General features: G+C 34.2%; 1 long non-coding RNA gene across 1 annotated transcript; it reads left to right on the forward strand.

The window, feature by feature from the left end:
- The first annotated feature begins 13 nt into the window (after window positions 1-13).
- LOC134261923 (uncharacterized) lies at window positions 14-4448 on the forward strand. The gene is made up of 3 exons (XR_009990914.1): window positions 14-112; window positions 1167-1242; window positions 4312-4448. It is a non-coding gene; the product is annotated as an uncharacterized LOC134261923 (long non-coding RNA).
- The last annotated feature ends 4601 nt before the right edge of the window (window positions 4449-9049 follow it).

A 9049-nucleotide genomic window follows, 5' to 3' on the forward strand; every position in this document is an offset into this window, starting at 1 on the left:
GTTTGTCGACTGTGGGACAACACGGACGGTCCTCACTGTGAGAGGTGTAAGGACAACCACTATCAAAGGTCATCAGATGGAAGATGCACATCGTGTGATTGTGATCCTGTTGGTATGTTCGTTTCTGATGGTTGTATTATCTGAATTGTAGGTGTGCGTTGAGTGTAACATTGAAAATTTTCACCCCAAGAAACCCATTGTCAACCGAGGCGCAGCCGAGGTTGACAATGGTTTTCGAGGGGTGAAAATTTTCAATGTTACACTCAACTACATGCAGTATTTATTATATTATACTGAATGTTCTATACAAATACATATTACAGTGAATCGTGCGCGCATAAATTCCGCGCAGTCGCTATTTTTTGTAATACCACCCGTCGTCAAGCAATGTTGACTGTTTCTACGCAGGAGGGCGTGGCTTCATTATTAAGCGGGTAGTAGTGTTTTTTATCAAATGTTTCTCGACGAATCAGATTCAAGTAATTTACATGAAAGTATAATATATGCATTTACTTAAAAGGCACGGTTTTCGTTTGTGTAATTCAAAGTCGTTTTACATATACGAGTAGTCACTGGATTTTTACGAGGAGCGCTGACTTTTACAGTTGACGCTTACTTTTACACAAGGGCTATGTACGGAAGCTCCTTTACGATATAAATATTGAGCTCAACATTTCATTAAACGGAAATAACGGTTATTTCAATGCACTTATAAGTTGTCCTTGAAGAAAAACGACAACGACCCTGCCTCAGCTCCCGGTCTTCACAAGTTAGTGCCCCTAACACCATACCTATGACCACATTTTCTTATGCATTATCAATTCTGTACTTCCGTACATGACACAAGTTTAAATGTCCAAGTAAACGTCAACTGTAGAAGTCAGTGCTTCTCGTAAAAGTCCAGTTATCATAATAGGAAATTATTATGTTATTATTTGAAGTAGCTTAAATAATTACCATATTCAAAATGTTTTCTGATTGTCGGCATTTTATGGAAAAGCTACATGTAATTAAGATTTATTAGGCAATTCTACCAAAAATATGGAAACAATTTTAAACGACCGGTCTTAGAGAAGTGAATGCGGAAAACAATACTCTGTAAGGCTCACATGAACTTTTAACTTGTGTGAATCAAAAATGACATTTTGTTTAAATCAAATTGTCAGGTTCTGATACTCTTCAATGTGACGGAGCTGGGCAGTGTCAGTGTAAACCAAATTATACAGGAGAGAAATGTACAAGGTTTGTCAATTTTTTAAAATACGTGCACGTACAGTTTTTTTTTTATATATATATTTCTAATAGATCTATCTTAATTATGTTCCCCAAACGAAGTTGGGGAACATATTGTTAAGGTCTTCCGTCTCCAACGGAAGACCTTCTACTAATTCTGTTGTTTCTTTTCCACTATTATCATTATTATTTTTTTTCTTACCAATTTTGTGCAGACGATTTCTCGAGAACGCCTCGACAGTTTTTCATGAAACTTTCAGCAATGATAGGAAACTATATGAACTTTATGCGTTTTTTTTATTTTGCCGTCATCACTTCCGGTCGCGAGATATAGCCATTTTTCTGTTTTTAAAGTGTCATTTTGTCCGAGAGTGTTCTCAAAAACGGTTGGAGATTGGGTCCTGAAACTTTCAGAGATGATAGATTATGACTCGTAGATTTGAGAAGGCTATATGGTTGTTGTTGCCGTCGCGTCCGTCGTCCACCGGAAGTAGTTTAAAAATATGCAAAATTTTTTTTTTCTTTTTAAAATGTTTCTTATTGAGGCAAATAGAGTGTCTCGAGTAATATTATGTCCACCGGAAGTTATTTTTTCCAAACCGGAAGTAGTCAAAAAAAACGATCATTTTTCATCGAAATTATCAGGGATGATTCCTTCACACTCAGAAAGGAGTAATAGGTCATTTTAAGTACTTCCGGTCACGCCGGAAGTGAATTATAAAGACCGGAGGTTGTTTGAAATTGATAGATTTCACTCTTAAATGTGTTCTCACGTATTTTGAATAATTGATCTGAACACTTTTTTTCATTTAAAGTTGTTTTATACCCTTATCAATAATCGGACGGAAGACCTACTCGTTGCTTGCATCGAGATCTCATCTAGTTATTATTATTTTTTTTTCTTATCGATTTTGTGCAGACGATTTCTCGAGAACGCCTCGACAGTTTTTCATGAAACTTTCAGCAATGATAGGAAACTATTTGAACTTTATGCATTTTTTTTATTTTGCCGTCGTCACTTCCGGTCGCGAGATATGGCCATTTTTCTGTTTTTAAAGTGTCATTTTGTCCGAGAGTGTTCTCGAAAACGGTTGAAGATTGGGTCCTGAAACTTTCAGGGATGATAGAATATGACTCCTAGATTTGAGAAGGATATATGGTTTTTGTTGCCGTCGCGTCCGTCGTCAACCGGAAGTAGTTGAAAAATATGCAAAATTTTATTTTTTTCTTTTTTTAATGTTTCTTATGAAGGCAAATAGAGTGTCCCGAGTTATATTATGTCCACCGGAAGTTATTTTTTCCAAACCGGAAGTAGTCAAAAAAACGATCATTTTTCCTCGAAATTATCAGGGATAATTCCTTTACACTCAGAAAGGAGTTATAGGTCATTTTTAGTACTTCCGGTCACACCGGAAGTGAATTATAAAGACCGGAAGTTGTTTGAAATTGATAGATTTCACTCTTAAACGTGTTCTCACGTATTTTGAATAATTGATCTGAACACTTTTTTTCATTTAAAGTTGTTTTATAACCTTATCAAAAATCGAACGGAAGACCTACTCGTTGCTCGCAACGAGATCGCATCTAGTTATTATTATTTTTCTTCTTCTTCCTGGAACTTTTTTGTCCGGGAATGATCTTGTAAACTGTTCGTCCGATGTAGGTAAAACCTTTTTAAGGGTTAGTAGACATGTTATGTAGATTTGCGGAATCAAGGTCATTTTGCGTGCACGTGCTTGCAAGAGCGTGCACGTGCAACACGTGAAATGACCAATATAATAGATATAGCCACAACTGTTCTATTTTTAGATGAAATGCTTTGAAACTCATAATGTGAGGATATATTAGTAGTATAGACATGATGACATGATGAAAATAGCAAGATCTCACGCGCATGCACGTGCACTTCGCTCTGATTGGCTGCAACTAAAGTCTCAATATCTTTCTTGTTTTTTGACGAAATCCTTTGAAATTTTGAACATAGTCATGCATTAGGATATCCTACAACATGAAATAAAGCAATTATGATGAAAACACGTGCATGCACGTGCGCTGCAATCTGATTGGCTGAAACTTTAAACAGCTATAACTCCCTTGGTTTTCAAACAAACAGGATGGGATCTGGAACATAGATAGATATAATGACTTCTACAAGTAGGTATGGTCACCATGCACATGCATACACGTGCGTGTACATGTGCTGCAATCTGATTGGCTGAAACTTTAAACAGCTATAACTCCCTTAGTTTTCACCCAAACGGGGTGGAATTTAGAACATAGATAGATGTAATGGACTTCTACAAGAAGGTATGGTCACCATGCTCATGTATGGACGTGTGTATTAAAAATATAGATTGTGTAGACAAGATGATATGGTCATGACGCAAATGCATTCACATGTGCACGCGTGCAATGCTAAAGTTTAAATGATTTTTGTACACTTCTTTTTAAATGTTTTTAAAATCGCAGATGCATAGAGTTTGTCTTATTTAATGAAGCTTACAGGGAATATGGCACCAAAAAGGAGTTGGGGAGCGTTTGGGGAACATCTGTAACGGTCCCCGTTACAATTAGCACTAGTTACACATGAACTATAAGGTGATTGGTTGACCAAATTGATCCCCTTTGATGGGACTTAATCATACCCCTTTAAAAGCAAGTATTTTTATAAATATAGGCACTTTTTTCTGATTATGCATAGGACTTGCATCATGTAATTGATAATAATTTCCATTGCTCGATATTTCTCCCATTCTGTGGAATTTTGCAACAATGTATGATGAAAAACTTGTATGAAATTCCTGCTTTAATTTCAAACCAACCTGAATGATCATGGTTGTCATCTTTCTAGCATTGATACATGTAAGAGCATTTAGTTTAATTAAGGAAAATTATAAGGAAACAGTTGGATGACAAAAAATACTAATAAAATGATCAAGTGATTTTTCAATCAGTTTAAAAATTAAAAAAAGCTTCATTTCTTTACATTTCATATTTAACGTTGAAAGAAAATAGTTTAAATTCTTTTATAAAATGCATTTATACATGTAATACATACAATGTACTGCTCATTTGTAGATCGACAGCGAGAGGTTGAATTCTTCAAATGCCTTCCAATAATTTCAAACTTTCCTAGAGAAAGGAAACATAGACTATTATTTTATGTAAATCTATTTGTAAGAAATAAGATTAGGAATAAAAGTGAATTCAAATTAGCAGAGCTTTATGATTATTTACGAAAATGTCTTTTGAGGGCAAAATCTTTGTGATTGGTTTCCTTTTCACTTGAATCAAATATAATGAAATTTATGAGATAACGAACAGTATTCAAGATCAAAAGTCCATTGAAACAATACAAATCAGGAGCAGAGCAAACACAGCTAGACGTCTAGAACATCAGAGGTGGGATCAGGTGCCATGAGGAATGAGCCCTGCCGACCAGTCACTACCGCCGTGTGCTCCTTGTTATAATAAGTAAAATACATGTTACTGAGAAATAATATAATCCTTAAATAAGTTTTTATTTTATTTATAAGAATAAATTGGTATATTCTCTTGCCATTTTGCACAAAGAATTTTAAATGTCTTCGAGCCGAAAATGACTTATAATGGCCTTCTTGTACACAAATCAACTCATCGAAGCTAACTTTGGACCGTTTGTTTATTTATTTGAAGATTGTGGTTACCAATCGTGGTCAAAGGGTATACAAAAAGAGCAATATATGTTTGTCATATCGCCTAGTACCTCTCCAGTGCTTTGGCATTTATGTCCTTTCCACCACATGTTCTGGTTTCTACAAGATATACCACACAATATTGTTGTTTCTTGTTTGTTTGTTTTTTTTTTTTTGTCAAAAGCCAAATGCTGTGTGATTTTTTTTTAATTCTTTAATTAATGCAAAATTAAAGTAGACAACTCACAAATAAAAAAAATGAAGTCCTTTAAAAGTGCTAGCGAAATGTTCATGCATTCTGGGACATGGTTATGTTTAAGTAAATAATGTATGTTTTGACATTTGAGAGTAATCATTTTAATTAAAGTATAGCAGATCTCTTTACATCAAATTCATCAATGAATGATTCGGAAAGTTAAAACATCTATTTATCTTATTGATGGTTTTGTCAAGTGTGTTTTTCTGCAATACGGTGATGATGCAACTGTTACGGTTGTAATGCAGCGATTGCAAATCATGAATGTAACATTCAAGTCTTAGAGGCGGGTTCAACAAACGTTTTCCTATCGCAAATTTTAAATGGAAAAGAGTTTTAAAATATTTTGTTATATTGATACATGTATCAACATTCCCATCATTCATGTAAAATAAACATTAGGATGCATTTCCATATAATCTCAAATTTTCGTGATTTTATTCCTTCAAGTGTGTGTGATGTAAATATCAGGTTTCATGTTAATATACAAAATATGTTACTGTATCCATGCAATACATTTACATGCAAAATACATTACAGTATTTATATAATTAAAGAAGAAAGAAAGCCCTTGTGCATGCTCATATACATTAGTTCGAAATCAACTTGTTTTACATACCTTAGTTGTTTTTCTGAAGATGATGTCTCCTTTTATAAGCCTACTCTTACTCTACGCATCAAAAGCAGTGGCAGATGTGGCAAATGTTACAAAGTTATTTAACGGGCCAAGTCTCCTCTGCTTTTGATTTTGAAAGTATGAAGCGCGAAATAAAAAGTTTTGTTCAAACCACGGAAAAATCGATGAAAGAGTTGAAGAAGCAGGTGAAACTTGTTTTGACGAAAGGGGGTATGTTATACTTTTTCTGAAAATTTTGCAGTCTATGATTCCTATTAAAAAACATGAGTATTTTAAAACTTTTTTCTAGGTCTTAAAAACAAGCGCCCGGGCGTTTCCAAAAAACTTAATTGCTGATTCTTTCAGTTTTAAAAATCGTCTGTTTACATTTTTTCTTCTATTTCTCTCATACTCGATACGCCTAAATTATTTGGATTTAAAAAAGAATCCTAAAACTAATCTAAAGATAAATTATAAATATGTGTATGCAGTAGTACGGAAGCCCGTTGAGGCCAGTCCAGGGAAAGAAATATTTTTTATTGCGTTTAAACGCAATAATTATTGCGTTTAATCGCAAAACTTTGCGTTAAATCGCAATAATTATTGCGTTTAAAGCGCAATAATATTACGATTAAACGCAATAATTTTTGCGTTTAAACGCAATAATATTTTTGCCAAAACCAAATGTCTTTTTTTTAAAAGATATCATATCTAAATTTAGATGGACATATTTAAATTTTAAGTATATTAGATAATAACTTCGTATATTTTTAAAAGGATATATTTGATAATATGGGCTTCAAAAATAACATTATTTAATAATTATGTTATTTTCCAATATTTACAGGTACCATCAATCGCATACATGCACGGTAAAATTGATAGATAACCTTTTTTTCTTGAAACAAATTGTATAAATCTATCTTCAATAATGATATTCTCAGATTTTCCCAATGTTTTCGTGAAAGTACATGTACATGAATCATTGTACTTTATTTTCACTTCTCCTTGCTTTGTTTTGGAAAATATAACGTAATAATTAAAGGGGTATTAAATTTAAATAAAAGTGAACTTGAGAGAAAAAAATGTCTAAAATAAAAAGGGGATCCTCGAGTTATTAGGAGATTTTTTTTATTTCAATGTAATGTGTGCACTGGGTTCAACGTTTCGAAATATTTGACATTTCGAAATGTTTACTTGGTCAGAGATAATTACAGAATTTGAAACTAGATGCTGTCATGAGACAGTAATACCCGCACTAAGGTGTTTGCCTCTAAATGCACACTCCTCTAAAATTAGGCTTTACCAAAGAAAAAGTCAATATAATTTAATAATTTACATAATAGGGCCTCCATGTATTCATCAAATTGAGCATAATATTCTCAAGTGAACATGTGACCCGTCACCATGGGCCTCGATCTTATAGGTACATGTATTTCATATTCATAATTCATTACCAGTCTGAAATTAAACAACAGAATTCAATTAATGATGTAAATTAGGTTTGAAACAAGGGGGGGGGGGGTAAATTTTTGGCCCATAATTGGAACTTTTTAAATCTATTTTCTCATATAGATCAACAACAAATATTATTCAAATTAGTTTAAAGCGTTTTTGATGATTTTTTCCAAAATGTACAAATTTTTTATACTTGATTAGGCAGAAACACCTTGAAAGCTGCCATATACCATTTATACCCAATCAATTTAGTCAACCCCTACCCTTCTCCCATCAACACACACACGCGCAAACACACCCTATTTTCCTGTTTTTGGAAATAGGCCTAGATGGCAAAGTTAAGATAAAACATCTTTTGTAAATAATAATTTTAAATTTGTTCTTATACTGTAAATGTATCTGAAGACCTGCATCACATTGGGCTTGCGTCACGTACCTAACTTAAGTACTAGTTTTACCATTATCATTTTTAGATAGCACTGCACGTGCAGTACTAGGCCTAGTGTTGTGTACACATCATTGCATGTATGTCAGTTGGAATTATTTTGTGTTTAATTGGATTATATTTCATGAAGTTGGAGCTATGGCAGTCGGTAAGTACACGTTTTGGAATAGATTTGGGTAAAATAGTCTGAAATGCAACTGGTTAGGTTAAAGTTTAAAGGATCAAAGGTCATCCGATGCTGCAATAAGACGAATTTCACATTCTAAAGAGTTATCGCCCGTTATCGACGTTACATTCAGTTACAAAATACAGAATTTTTTTCTGAGAGGGAGGGGGGACTTCCAGACCAGAATTTTCTGAGAAGCAAATAAAAGGAGAAGTTATGGTGGTGTCTGTTTTCTAGGGTGGAGGGCATCCAAAGTCTTTTTTATATTATAGTCCTGCAAATTCGGGGGGGGGGGGGGGGGGGATCTCAAGATACACTTCCAGTCCCTGTAAACAGTAATGGCAAATGATCATGTGACTCCAAAATAGTAGGAAACTTTTTCCATTTGACAATACATAATTTTGCGCTTTTTGTGTTATTATGTTATGTAAATTTAATGGTATAAAGGTTTTGAACCCCCTGGAGGTCATCCCCACTCTCCTAATGATTCTAACTGGAAATGTTCACAATATGACTGCATTAAATGAAATAAAAGTGCATCAATGATAAGATTGCTTGACATTTCATTCATCAACCTATCCTCCTAGAATTAGGAATGAAAATCATTCAAAGAGATGGACCACATTAAAGTATTTGTATATAGGCTATTAACATATTTTTTTAAAAATGTAAAACAAGCAGTAGTTTGCATACATGTCATGAATATAAACAGGGGTCTGGGATGGGGTGAAGGGAAGGATCGAGTTCCTGTCTCTTTACGTCTTAATGGTTGAAAACTCCTAAAATGAATGTTGACCTCAAATCCGACTTGTCCTCATTATTTTTCAAGTGGGGGTGTCATTTGAGTGAAAAATTCCTGAGAGGGATGTTTAACAACAAACAAACAATTAAATGACATAAAAACACAATATTGATTTGCGTTAAGAAATATGCAGGGGATTTTTTCCATCATAAATCTTCTTCTCAAGAACAGCAAGGGCATTATTGTCCCCCGTTTTGGGGGAAAGGGAGGGAAATTATACACTTATTTAATGACTACGAGGTAAACAGTCAAACTGTTGTCCCGAGGTAGTGGGGGAGACCTGGAAAACTGTTGCCCAAGGCCGAAGGCCAAGGGCAACAGTTTCCCAGGTCTCCCCCACGTACTACTGAGGGACAACAGTTTGACTGTTTCATCGAGTAGTCATTGAATAAGTGTTTT

The sequence above is a fragment of the Saccostrea cucullata genome, unplaced genomic scaffold (assembly GCF_032062105.1).
Source record: "Saccostrea cucullata isolate Sc308-1 unplaced genomic scaffold, CSIRO_AGI_Scuc_v1 ctg10983, whole genome shotgun sequence".
NCBI lineage: Eukaryota > Metazoa > Mollusca > Bivalvia > Ostreida > Ostreidae > Saccostrea > Saccostrea cuccullata.